This window comes from Podarcis bocagei (assembly GCF_964188305.1).
Source record: "Podarcis bocagei genome assembly, chromosome: 1".
Lineage (NCBI taxonomy): Eukaryota > Metazoa > Chordata > Lepidosauria > Squamata > Lacertidae > Podarcis > Podarcis bocagei.
This window is the reverse complement of record NC_138125.1, coordinates 60,021,390-60,036,088: the sequence shown is the minus strand read 5'-3', so window position 1 is coordinate 60,036,088 and position 14,699 is coordinate 60,021,390. Positions and strand designations below refer to the sequence as shown.

Here is a 14,699-nt window from a genome sequence, read left to right as displayed (position 1 = left end):
CAATGTGTGTCCATAATTTTTACACAGTTTTTGTATTTTCTGGCTGTGTATTTTTACTCTTCCTTCACAGGCTGTGCACACATTGGATTCATCAGGTTTTCAACTGGTGCAGAGGTGGTTTTAGCATCCATCCCAATATAATGCTTACTTATTGATCGGTTGGTTAGAGTAGCTTAGGAAAGACACAAAATGCCCACTTTGTGTTTAAGATGAAAAACTTGTTTTCCACCCTGAACACACACTGATAGGTATATTAGCTCGACTCTTCTAACCTCAAGAGGAGACCAGGTGAATTAAGGTAAATTAAAACAAGAGTATGGGTCATTATTTATTGTTTATTAAACTATAATTTACCTTCGAAAAGTAATTGTGTTCAATATTCATAGTGCAACAGCAAGCAGCTTCCAAAAATTAAAAAACCACAGTGTACTATGAGCCATAATGGCCTCACAAGTTGTTTTCGGATGGATGAATTCATTCTACCATTCTAGGTTAGATTTCCCCAAAGACAAATTCAGTAAATTGTGATATTAAAAAAAAACAAACCCAAGTCTCTGCTCCATTTCTTTTAATCAGCATGTTACATAACTGTTTTACTGCTTTAATATTTATTTAACTTCAACTGTTAAAATGTTAAGTTTGCAAAACAAACCAGCTACTTAGAATACAGTAGTACGTTTCATTATTTTAGGAAACAAATATCATATTTCACATTATCCATTATTTTAACCAATTTACTAATAAACCTTTACCCCCCAAAATTAATAGGCATTGGAGACAGACAATGCTAAGGCCTGCATTTGAATACTATTGGTTCAAGTAAGAAAGCATTTTGAAAAGTTAGATAGGTATATTATTCCTACTTTGAGAATATAAACTGTTTATCTGTCAAAGAGGGGCTGTCTTCAAGTTATACTTTTTAAAATGAGCTACCTATTTGCCATCCTCCAGTTTCATGAGCATTTGTTATCCAAAATTTCAAGTTACAGGTTGCATTTTATGAGACATCAGTTATAAGAATATATTCACCATCCTTGTACTTGCTCCATAATTTAAGACACGCTTAAAACAAACAATTCACAGAAGCTGTCTTAAGAAACAAGAAGATTTGAGTAGTTTCTCATCAAGCAAGTTTTCTGCATTCCAATCTTCAGATTAGATTCTGTTTTCTTGTTTTAAGAATTGGCACAATCCAAATGATGTCATTAGAATGGCATTTGCCTGTTATCAGTTGCTAGTCAAATATTAACTTGAGCTTTTGCCTTGCTTAAATTGCTAGATGCATTTTAAATCAGTTTGGAATCCAGATGTGATATACAGCTGTAGATACAGTATGTATATATATAAACAAAATCAGAGTAATGGCCATTTTTTAGAACTATTTAGCTTTAGTTAATTTGTTTAAAATAAGTAACAAACCAAACTAACTCCAACCAGAGAGCAAATAACTTCCAATGTAAACTCTTTACTCAGGTTTTCTGCTCAGTGGCAAATTACTGTGGCAGCTAATTAAATTTTGTGAACATGAAGTCATTCATTTGTGCACATAGAGTTCCATCCTATTCAACACAGTTCCCCATTATATAACTACCTAGCCTGCCAATTGTCACTCTTACCTTTCTTCCATAAACTTTACATTATGCAGTTCTCAGCAAACTATTTTGATTACAAAGTTTCTCTCTCTCTCTCTCTCTCTCTCTCTCTCTCTCTCTCTCTCACACACACACACACACACACACACACACACACAAAATTGAATCAACTTACATTCTTAGGAACCTTCTTTCATTCACTCTAAGAAAGGAAACAATAGTGGAAAACAGGAGAATGTGGGAACTGAGCCAGAAAAAGGGCTATAGTCAAGTTGGTAGCAAAATGGCTATGAGGGCATTTTAATTAGTCATAACCCACAACTTCGACATATCAGGTGGAATTCAACATTGCGTTAATTTGATAGTTCCATTAGCACAAGCATTTCCACCTGCCAGCAGAACATCTTCCATCTCCTCACTCTGTGTGATGTTCTAGGGCAGTGATGGCTAACCTTTTAGAGTCCGAACAGCCCAGACTACAACCCAGAACCCACTTATTTATCACCAAGTGCCAACACAGCAATTTAACCTGAATACTGAGGTTTTAGATTAGAAAAAACTCATACATTAACATCTTTTGTCTTAAAAGAAAAACACAATAACAGAGCTTTGAATGATACAAGCAACTTTTTATTGAAAGGTAAAAGTTTGCATTTGGCATGTTTTGAACAATTAATGTGAAGCCTCAACCTCACAGCAGCAGGAGGAGGAGGAGGAGGAGGAAGGCAGCCACTAACTCTCAGTGGCCCACCAACGTGGCAGCACACCTCTGAGAACGTGCAGAGTGGTGTGCCCTCCCCATCGACAGTGGAGGCTCCCCAAGGGAAAACACATGCTCTGGGGGTTGTGGCTCCATTTTGCACACACACCCCGACGCCCCACCTGAGGCGCTTCTACTCGGACACAAGTACCAGGATCCACGCCCAGCCTCTGAAAACAACATGTGCGCCTGCTTGGGGATAGCATCACATATCCAAATGGGACCAATGCACCACCCGGCCCTGCCCTGGCCACAAGGGCGCCTTCTCGGTCTGGGCATCCCGTGAGGAGTGGCTGAGCAAAAGGAGACCTAAAGGTGCTGCAGCAGACGGGCCAGTTTGGGGACTTCAGCTCTTTACTGTCCTGCTCGTGCAACATCAGAAACTGAGGGCCCACCATAATCATTGCCGCAACCCGCTCACACAAAATACTAATTGCCACAATATGCTCCAGAAGCCTCCATGCAATTGGGCACAATGAACTCAGGCCAAAGAATAGCTGCAACCCCCATTTTGGAGAGAGTCGGCGCCCTGACGGGCATTACATCCTGCTCCAGCCGTGCAGTTTCCTGCGCCGACCCACCACACACTTGTCGCTCCAGCTGCCCAAGTTGAGCTGAGGACTCGACACGCCACCCTCGCCTTCTGCTGGCTCTGTGCTGGGGTGACGGCGCCCACAGAGAGGGCTCTGAGTGCTCCCTTTGACACTCGTGCCATAGGCTCGCCACCACTGTTCTAGGGTCTATCCATGGGGGGAAGGAACTAGCACTAGTATTTAGTTCAGTCCGGCTTTTCATTTCTATTTTTTTAAAAAATTAAGTGGCCAGTCATTTCCTTGCTTACCCACTTAGATTATTTCCATCCATTCCCAGTCTTAATTATCTCCTGAAAGTGGTCCTGCTGAGAAAAGTATTGTGATTTATTATTCCATTTCCCTCCCCCTTTTTTGCAATTTGATTTTGACATTATCTGTGGAAGCAATGTCATCAGAAACCATTATTTCAACTGATGGCTACCTTTGATGTGATTTTCAATAGACAGGCAGACCTGACTCTGCCCATACAACGTGTGTTCATTTCGGCCACGCCTATTAATCATCAGTGCAAGATGCTCAGCCAGTCTCTTAACTTCTACATAGAACTGTAGAGTTGGAAGAGATCACAAGGGTCACTTAGTCCAACCCCCTGCAATGCTGGAACCTTTTGCCCAGTGTGGGGCTCAAACCCACAACACTGAAATTAAGAGTCTCATGCTCTTACTAACTGAGATATCCACATGACACCAAGCTAAACCAATTTTTAGTGAAGATGTCTGATGAGTAGAGTTATGTCCAAGAATCAAGTTATTCACCCCAGTTTTATTTTTCGTATGGAAACAAAATGGAATACTGGTGCTACTCACTATCTTGTGCATTTAAGACAACCCTTCTTCCTCACCACCATGTCTATTCTGTTATCAAACAGCACATATCTTTGCACTTGTGTCCTGAAAATATAGTTGGAATCTGTTCTACATGTATTTCTGAAGGAGGCTTCAGTGTCCCATCTATACTCCTATTCCAGTGTACCATGTACACTTCCTATTTTTGGCATTTGCAACAGTCATTCTAATCTAAATATCAGCCTGAATGTCCACATTGGTCTGTGATGCATTGTTGCGTTTACCTGTTACTTCTGTAACTCTCCTACACTGGTTAAAAATTAAATATGACATAAGTAAACAATTCAATGGCTGGAATCCAGACCTACTATAGGTGTAACCAGAGGCTTTTTTTGATATGTCCAGTGGGAATTTATCCTTTTTTTATTGAAAGGCAGAAGGCAATGTCATATCACAAACTATGTTTGAAACTTGTTTCAATTTCAAAAGTTGTTTGCTATGCAGCCTGGGAGGGTTTACTGTTTGCATAACCTTTAGGTACACAGAACTAGTTGTGCCATTAAAGCATGCTTTTATTATATATTATTATTCACATCGATCTTTATGTATTAATATAATAACATTGCCAGAGGTTATACTTTCCTAAGGCATGAAATTAAAAAGCCTTTGAAAAGTAATTATAGCTCTTCATTATTTTAAAAAATGCTTCTAATACCTTTTGTAACAAAAGGTAGATTTCAAAAGCACTATTTTATTTTCTCACAAATGCACAAATGAGCATAAAACATATTTTATACATAAAACCTGCCGTTAACCAAACTTATGGGTGTGACAATGCATCAGTTTTTCAAAGAAAAGGCCCAAGCTATGAACTCCTGTAATCTTAGAAACTTCCACATATAGAAAATAAATTGAATTAAGTACATAGCAGCACCACTTACTTTATCTTCAAATTAACAGAGTATTCAAGGTATCCCAAAAAGTAGTGTATACCTAACATTGCAAAGCATGTTTGAAAATATATGTATCACAGAGGTACATATCACCTGCAACCAATCCTGCATCACTGAGCATTCAGTGGCCAACCCTGGTTTGCTGCCATTTAATGTGTCACATACCCTGTGTATACAACACAGCACACAGCTAAAACTATGAAAATCACTACCACAAGACGTAGTGGTGGCTTCAGAAGCAGACTAGACAAATTCATGGAGGCTAAGGCTATCAAGGGCTACAAAGCACATCCGGGACCCCTGGGTTATCCAATAAAAAGGCACATGGAGGTCTCCTTCAGACATGATCAAGCCACAGTAGGGGCTGAATCTGGATGCGCTCAAACCCAAAGCAAAAATCATATAACCAGCTCATTAAAACTCTGTGCATTAATATACTGAAAAAACTGGTCATCTGTCAAAGCTTTATGTAAAGTTCATTGCAACTTCCATATTATAACTGCCTTCTACAATCACCCAAGATACATAGAAAAGGTGCTGCTACTATCAGAAGCCTGACCGGTATAACCTTCTTTCTGGGGATGTTACTCTGCTAACCCACACCCTGGAAAGACCTTTTCTGATGAAGAGGGGACCCCATGCAAGGATTTCCATTTGCACAACAGGACTCCCTCCCCCCCCCCCCGACCTCAGTTCCTCCCTCTGTGCCCTCCCCAAATCTGCTCTGGAAGATCAGGGAAAACCCCATAACATATTTAGGGGACATGCAGATGGAAGAGAGCTGGGAGTTCTGTTGCACAGGTGGAAATCTTGGCACTGATAGGCTTACTTAGCACTACTTTGGATACAACCCTTTGGCTCAAGTCCCCACTCCTGGTACTTGCCATAGACATGCCCCTTGCGGAGAATACTAGATTGCCAATTAATTGTTTAGGAGGATGGTGAAGCTTTTTTCTGCTAGTATGGAGCAGCTTATTGCTGAAATTATGCTGCCTATTGACATTTGGAGTGTTGTAGACCAATTGTACTTTTTATTTTTTGCACAATTAATTACATAAGCCACTAAGAGATGTGAAGAGCAAAAAGACTTTAAAAAAAAGTGAAATATAAATCTGAAAATGCCACCAAAGATTCCCACTTAAAAGAAATACAGTGGTACCTCAGGTAACAGACACTTCAGGTTACAGACTCCGCTAACCCAGAAATAGTACCTCAGGTTAAGAACTTTGCTTCAGGATGAGAACAGAAATCGCACGGCGCTGCTGCAGTAGCAGCAGGAGGCCCCATTAGCTAAAGTGGTACCTAAGGTTAAGAACAGTTTCAGTTAAGAACATACCTCCTGAACAAATTAAGTTCTTAACCTGAGGTACCACTGTAAAAGAAACATAAATTATTCAATGCAGGGTAGTCTTTTCTAGCGGTTATTACACAGAGGGAAAACAATCCAATTATGCAACTTTGTTACATCTTGAACCAGGCTCTCTAATTCTTTTCTGAAAGTTCCACATTCAGAATTAGTTAGCATGATCTTTTTATTGTTTGTGAAACATTAAAGAGCTGTTAGAAGACCACTGGGGTAATAAAGTCAAGTGTGCTAAACCTTAAAAATTCCAGAGTAAAGTTTCAGTGTAAACTCAAGCCCCTTCAAAGCTGATTATCAGAATGAATCATGATACAGCTGGAATACATGGTTTCAAAGGACAGGTGCTGAAGGATTCAGAAGGTTTCAAGAGAAAGCACAGAAAATGATTCTATCAAAAGTCAGACTCTTAGAAACAGCAGTTGCTTCAAGAGAAAAGTCACATTATCAATGGCCACCATGAGGGTGTCCATGCTATCTTTTTCTTGCCTGGCTTGCACAACAGGGAAGCACAAACGCAATTCAATTACAAACACAAACTGGAATGTCATCAGAAACATCTAATTCACCCAGTGTCCCAAGGGATAGATTGAGTGGATCCGTATTGCAGTTGGGAGTGTGGCAAAGTGACCAGAGCAGACCATGGTCAACTCCCTGACTCACAACTGGGGACCACCGTTGCGGCCATGGGCATTTGGTTGGCTGGCCACTGTAAGAGCACGACAGTGGATGAGATAAACCATTAGCCTGATCATCTTATGTGTACCCAGATTGCTTAGGACAGGGCTTCAGTTGTGCCCAGGATCAGCTCCACAATCTCCTTTCAATAACTTGATATGTGAAGCAGTAAAGAAGAGGGAAGTGCCTTTTTGAGCACGTAAGGAGAGTCTTTCCTTAATTATCCTGTTATTGCTGTATACCCCCATACACTCAGTACAGAAGCACACAAGATACCCAGGAAAGAGATGGAAGGCTTCAGCCATAGTTCTCTCCATTTATAAATTAGGTACTGGCTAAGGTTCACTCATTTCATCATGGAGAGACCAGTAATTTGATCAAATGCTGAGGTAATTGGAGAACCAACAATGCACACTTGGCAATAATGCAGATGAACTCAGGCCATATTTGGCACATGCAAAGGCAACTGTGGTAACCGGCTCTCAGTTTTCCCTTTAAATAATGTTAATGTGGAAGCATTTTAATTCTTGAAAAAGTCAACGTATCAAACTTTCCTAAACAAAAAATCAGCAGCTTTGCCATGCATCAACAAAACCGGCTTAGTAAAGCTAAAAGTTTGCATTAATAAAAAGTACTTTGTTACACGTGCCTTTCCATTTTGAAGAAGTGAAAAACAAGTTAGCAAAGAGAAACAATAGCCATCTTTAGCAACTTTTAACCACTGCATCCATGTGGGTGGGTGAGCACATACGAAAACCAGAAAAGAAATGATCGCAGATCGCAGACCCTTGTCCTATTCTCCTACTGAAAGATTAAAAACTAATCACGCAGTAGTTTTGTTCTTCTTGAACAAAACCAGGGGTTTGATCAGACATTTCAAAAGGACTTCCAGTCTCTGAAAGGGCACTAGGTATACAAGAGTACTATTCTGTGCGAGGCCCCTCCACCTTGTAAAACAAAGTAAACAAAAATCTTTCAGTGAAACTGAAGCCAGGAGCATAAGAGCGCAATGTGCAGCAGCTGCTTGTGTAATGCATTTCTCCTTTTTAAAATGGATTTCACTTGTTGAAGGAAGGAGCATGTCTATAACTCATCTTGTTACTTTCCAGCTTCCCTCTCCCAAACCACCCATTTGGTACACAGAACCCTTACCTGTGGCATGTCTCAAAATATCGGTTCTTAGGAGAGCTGGCACAAGGAGGAGGAAATGTATTTATAGAAGGCAAACTTCCCGGGGAGTGCTCTGACTTTCAGCTGAAACTGTAGAACAATGAGCCTGAGCCTGTGTTATGCTGCAGCCCAGCCTCCTCTCTCCCCTGCCAATCACACAGCACACCAGAACCAATTGATATGTAAAAGGGAAAAGGCTGAGGGGAAAGTGCAGGTCTTCTCAACAGAGTCACCAAAGGTGCTGCCAGATGTGGACAATTTAGCAGCATATGATCATTGCTATTCTGCTTATTCTGCTAAACTGGAAATGGAAAAGGAACTTTGCTTTCCAAATCTTAGGATAAAAGTAACATTCTATAGCCAAGTGATCAGCCCATTTCCACAACTTCCAAAGTTTGGGGGAGCACTGGAAATCTCACTGCGCTCCAGAACAAGGTTGTTCCCTTCCTGCTGGAATTTACAGGCAAGGGGAACTGATATAAGAGCAATGATGTTTGGAAAGGGGAGAGTTAAAGTGCTAGAACTGCTTCCTAGAAAGGGAAAAGAGAAAGAGACTACAGGAAAGGAAGTGGCTAGAGATTGACATCTATACAGCCCATTACTGGTCTATCTAGGCTAGAAGAGCTGTGCCATCTACAGTTGAGGAAATCGTATGGATGTTATTGCATATTAAAATGTTGGATTTTCTGACTTCAAAAAAAGAAACTAGAAGCTGAAAGGGTAAGATGTGGGAAGGGCATGTCTTGATCATGAATCATGCAGGTGCCCTATTAAAAATGTGTGAACAAAGCGTGATTGTTTCACAGTAAATGCCCAGTAAGGAAGCCATCCAAAGGAGATAAGATAGTGTGAAATTTTGCCTTTGGAAATGGAACAGGAAGGTTGAAAGAGGAAATAAATGCATTTAGAACTAGAGAACTAGAAAGTAAAAAAGAATGGTTTTTAAAGTACTTTTTAAAGGAGGCATTATGTTAGAAAGGACCAAACCCACTTTAATATGAACTTGAGGGACTTGTGACATGACAAGGATTTTGTCTTAAAACCAATGGAAACATGACACAGACAGGCAGCAATAATATGACTGCAGAATGCACACATCCAGTGTACCATTTAGAGGAGGAACTCAGGCACTACACGGGCACTGTTAGAACACCTGGGATTTGTAACCCAGGGAGCTGCTGCATTGATTTACTAATGGTCCATAGCAGTGGAGGTTCCCATTTAAATGAGATGGCAGGTACATCCAAAGGCACATAGGTAAGTTCTGTTACCCACATCTGTGCACATTTTTAGTAAGGATAAGCAGCTAATAAAGAGAGGTGGGGGCCTTTGAGGGAGTAATAACAAGCACCATGCTGACATCAGAATGCCATGGACTGCAAATTATTGGGCAGTTTTCAACTACCATGTCCCATCAACACAAGGATTTCCCCACTCTCCTCACCTGTGTGTGTCCTTAGCCCTCCTCAAAACCTAGAAGAGATTTGGGGGGTGCACAGAGGAAGGAGAAGGAGACGACCTTTGCTACAATTTTTATATGTACTGTAAGCCACCCTGAGATGGGTGAGGTATAAATATTATTATTATTATTACTACTATTATTATTTCTTTTATACACAGTCAGAAAAGCTATGTAGTGCAGCTGAGAAGAAGTCTCTTGTCTTCACCAGCCACCTTTCCCTCACAACAGAAGGGAAACCAGTTATGAGCCATCTGATGTGGTGTCTAGTTGGTGTATGGTGGTCGTTCCCTTGGGGAAAATGCAACACCCTCAAAGGCCTAGAAAGCAGTTTGAGGCTTGCCATTGTAGCCATTTCCCTTCAATGCCTATTTTCTAATAATAAATAGATAAATCACAAATTTATTTTCTTGTTTATTTAAAATATTTGCATCCCACCTTTGTACATAAATACCATGGCAGGGAATAGAACATAAAATTAACCATCACATAATAGAATAACTAAAAACCAGTAAAACACACAACAATGGCAGCTAAAAACAATAGGACTGGCTAGATACCAGCATCCGATAGCCATGGGAACTCAGCAAGCCACCTTTCTAGTTCTTCCTTTCTACAGAGACAAGTCTGCAACATCCAAGGAGGCCACACTCTATCCTCTAAAATACCTTACCTTCAATTCAACATTGCATGTTGGCCTGACTGTAGTTACTCAGTTGTGGAAAAGAAATCACATGCTCAGATGCACTCAATTCTTTGTAATGACTTTGTTATGTTCCAGAGATGATTTCTGGTATTACTCCTTAAAGTTCTAAATTAAGCCTTGGATTCTGCCTGCAGTGATAATTCTCCACTGGGAAAGTCTCTTGTCCCTCTGCTTATGAAGATCCACCCACTTCTGATTGACATGACCCACTAAGGTGGAATCAGAAGTAAAGTCAGACAAAAAGCAGAACATAGGCGGGAAATGTGTAAATGGACCGTTGACATTAACTATCACTCTTTCATCATATAGTCATCTGCCCTGTGTTAAATTACACATTAACCAACGCATTACTTTTTTGTTTGTTTCTTTGGAAAGTAAGCATGAAAGAAAATGTTGTAATAGACCTAGTTGCTTTTTGATCTATCTCTCGATCTCTCTCTCTTTCTCTCTCTCTCTCGTAATAAACCAGTCTAGCTGAACAAGGTCAAATAGGACACAGAGAGGCTGGACTGGATACAGGACAAACAATGACAGAAAAGGTTAAGGAACAGTGTGATTCAAAGGAATATCCACTTGGGAGGCTCCCATAAAAAACAACAACAATAAAACCCTTCTAAGGTTTTTCACCTGAACTAGGTCCTCACCAAGATTATCCCAGCTCTTATCCATTTCCAGTACTCCCATACTACTTCATCCAAATCAGTGTAAGCATTAAGGCATCATGGTCCAGCACCATCCTTTCTCAATCCATGGGTTTATGCCCCCACCCCAAAAAAGACACTAAATCATATAATGACACAGTGTGCCCTTTTCTTTCCCTGTAAGCAAGGTGGGGTGGGGTATTGGGTTGTTTTTATTTTGATTATGTATTTTGTAGTTTTATATTTTGATTTTGTTCTGTGAACCACCCTGAGACCTCTGGGTATAAGGCGGTTAAATAAATAAATAAATAAATAAATAAATGGCATGGGGTGGCTCACTGATGACCCCGGGGCCAGATCTAGCCCCCCAGTATTAAATACTTAAGCAGTATTTCTTATCCTCATAAGGGTCCCGGGAATAGGATGTGGGAGGAGAAGGGAAGGCAGGTGGGAAGATTTAACACTTGATGGTTCCACTAGCATCTCCCACAAAGTAAAAGCAAACCTCATCAGATTGATCTGATGGGCAGGGTAAAGAGGCAATATAGGTGAATAGTGAACAGTGAGAGAGAGTGTGTGTGGGAAAAGTGAGTCTGCTGCTTGTTATGTATGAGAGTGTGTCTATCATCTGTGTGTGTGATTGTGTGTGTGTGTTTGTGTCTTCCTCTCTGTGACTTTGAAAAAGAGCTACCCCCTCATCCACTTTGGCCACACCCACTTTGAATATGACCACACAGACTGCTAGCATTCAGCCTTCAGACAGAGGGTTAGTCAATAGGGAATGTGCCCCTTGAGCCAAAAAAGGGTTAGGCACAGGTTAAGAAGTATTCGGTACACCCTCCTGAGACAAGCACAGTGGTACCTTGGGAAGGGAAGATACACAAAGAAAGTTAATTTACTACTGCTGTGTGTGTGTGTGTGTGTGTGTGTGTGTGTGTGTGACCCCATCACTTTAACTCCTTCCTCAGGCATGGTCTACACTTGCAGAAGAATTAAGTGGTAGAAACAAGGAATGGAGTGCAGCACTTCAAGCTGCCATTAGGAGACCCTATACTTTGAATGCTTCCTTGTGTGGAAAAAAGGTCTTACCAAGTAAAAAGCTAGGGCACCTGAGAAAAATGTTATAGCAGCCCAGCTCACAGTGCTAGACGTATACCTGGAAGGAATTTATGCATTCAGAAATGGCATCTCCCACCCGCAGTCTGAATTAGCACCGCCCATTTTATCACTCTACTTTGCTGCATGCATACTAGAGCCAGACCCTCAGTTTAAGGTCCAGTGCAAATGCATATATGGATAGACTTCAGAGAGATGAACTGAGTATGAAACTAGAGGTAACTAGCCTGCAATATCCTCTTGAGAAGTCTTTGGTGGGAAATGCATCAGGATTTGAACTCAGTGGATTCCTTTCCTATCAGGCAAACTGATTAATACATATTCCTTTTGCATGGTCTAAGAGGTGACCATATAATCCATTTTCTTAGAAACTGTCATGCAGCAAACAGTCCAGTTTTGGTTCAGTTATGAGCAAGCTCTCCATAGAAAACTGATGCTATGAAAGCTGAGTGCAGTGATGATGCAGCCACTGAAGCATACTTCACAGCCTAAATCTCAATTCAGCTCTTTAAAACAGGGACTTAGCTACTGGTTAAAAAGAATGATAGCAACATTAATGCATGCAATTAATGGGAGTACTGTGACCTGAAAATATCAGGAAGTTTTACTGCTCACAGTATTGCCTCTGGCTAGGCAGTGAAGCGGAAGCAGCATTTGAAGGGCTGTGTGGAATTACAGCTTTCTCTTGCCCTGTTTATACTAGGCAAAGTTGAAGAATGGAGGGGAAGCCCCCATAAACACACGTTTCAGCTTCAAGTACCAAAACTCCATGCTCCAAAACTGCCTTACTATGTCAAGATTGTGGAAACCCCAAATTTCTTCACAAACACCAAACTTTTCCTCGAGCACTTGATATGATGAGGCAACAGAACCTGCATTAGCAGTATGATGTGTGGATAGAGCATATTAATTACCTCCATTTCTCTTAGTGAAGGCCTGGGTCCTAAATGTGAAATTAAGAGTCTACCTCTTAAAGTAGAGGTAGACTCTACTTTACAATGTTACAATTGTAGATTGCTATAATGACAATTTGGGGAGCAAGAATTACTGTACTTTTTCCTGGCAAGGCACTTGCACCTGTTGACTTTCTATTAAAGGTTCAAAAAGAACAGCAGCAGCATAAAAGCCAGAAATTCCCCATCATTGATGGGAGGAGTAAACCAATTCTTTCCTTATCCAACATAAACTATATACAGTGCAGCTAAAAACAAATACCAGAACTCTCCAAGAGGAGCTGCCTGTTGTCAAGGTTTTCCAGCGTACTCAATGGAATACTCCCCATTTGTTCTTCTACCTGAGCTACTTGCCATGGGTCTTATTTCAGAGTACACTGAATTCTTTGTTACCAAAGCATATGCAATTGATAAAAGGCAACTTAAAAGACAAGCGGGAACAACAGGGAATTTATTTTCTCCAACCACCTTTTCTTTTTATTTCTCAGCCTTCCCTAACAGAGGAAGAAACTTGTGTCCATGGATTGATAGATCTTATTCTTTGCACACATAGTTCAGGCATACAGAGGCTGGGTCAGTCTCTTTTGTGGGGACCCCAAACACAATCTTGCTTTGCCACTGAATTCTTCTCTGAAGGAGAGGACAAAGATGTGCATATCAGAGGCAACACCCAAAGAAGACCAGACTGTGAGGAGAATGTGTGCTCAGGAAGAAGGCAGAAAGACTTGAATTCACCTTCCATTGACAAGGTAAAGTCCTGACCTTGCCGCATACAATTTGCACAGGGCATGGATGGGCTTCCCCTCGGCGAGAATGAACCCCGACGGCTAAAATGCTAAACGCGGTGACTTGCACCGTGAAATCTATGGCAAAGTGTATCTGTTCTGCTGCACCCTCCCAGGCATGCATCTCTCAGGAACAACTAATTTCAAACACGCTCCCTGGTAACACAGAGGTGCCTCCTTCCTAGTTGTTAAAAGTTATCCCCCCCTTTATTCTGTTCCTTCATTCACACAGCCGAGAGGCACTGGAAGGGGCGCAGAAGGAGAGGAAGGGGTTAACTCCGGCTCCTCGACATATTCCCGGGAAAACAAGCCTCCCCGTCTCCAATGGGGGATTTGCTCCCAAGGAAGCGCGCAGAGAGAATGGTTCCTTCAAAGTTGAGAGGGAACCAGGCGGACAAATTAACCTTGTGAGCGCTGAGGCCGCCTCACGTCTCCCTCAAAACACCCCAACAGACGGCAACCAGCAGCACAACCCCCCCCCCCAAAAAAACCCCAGCCCTTGTTTACTTATCCCTCAATGGGGCAGAGGGGCAACGAAGCTTCTCCTTACCTGCGACCGCGGCCGTGTGAGGCGGCGCGGGGCTTGGCGAGCTTTTCAGCCGGAGAGGGCGTCGGTCTCGCGCTCTCCTCCGCGTGCCTCCCTGCTTCCCCCGCTACTACCCCAGCCTCAGTTCCAAAGGGTCGGCGCGGCTGCTGCTGCTGCTGCGGCTGCTGCTGCTCCTCCCTCCGCCGCCACTTTTGTAATCCGTCATGTTTGTTTTGGAGCAAGGCGACGTGAAAGTTGGGCTGGGGATGTGGAACGGTCCGGTGCGCAACGGCAAGGGCGCCTCGCAACTTGCTTGGGAAAGGGGAAGGGAATGGAATGGAGAGGAGAGGGAGAGAGAGCGAGCGAGCTCCCCGGCTAGCTGGGCGCTGCGCTCCCGTGCACACGCTGCAAATGGATGCGATGTGACAATAGGCGACCGGTGCCCTGCTTCTTCCCCTGCCCGCCCCCCCGAGGGGAGAAGAGCTCTGTTCACGCCTCACTTCCAGGGGCCCACCCCAGATCAAGGAAGGCGCGCGCAGAAGGGCACTGCAGCCGAGGCTCGGCGAGAGGCAACGTTTCCTGAGGGCACAGATGACAAGAGAAGAGCCAACCTTGCTCTTGA

At 42.3% G+C, this 14,699-nt stretch overlaps 1 protein-coding gene across 5 annotated transcripts in view; it reads right to left on the bottom strand.

Moving 5' to 3' along the window:
• SHANK2 (SH3 and multiple ankyrin repeat domains 2) overlaps nucleotides 1-14,443 on the bottom strand; it is a 358,950-nt gene extending 344,507 nt beyond the window's left edge. For 3 of the 5 annotated variants that reach the window (XM_081163205.1, XM_081163206.1, XM_081163207.1), the window contains exon 1: nucleotides 14,102-14,441. The gene's annotated coding sequence lies outside the window, so the exon portion shown is untranslated. Of the gene's footprint in view, nucleotides 1-14,101 lie in introns of all 5 variants that reach the window. The other 2 variants (XM_081163208.1, XM_081163210.1) reach the window with 2 other exon arrangements.
• Nucleotides 14,444-14,699: the final 256 nt, after the last annotated feature.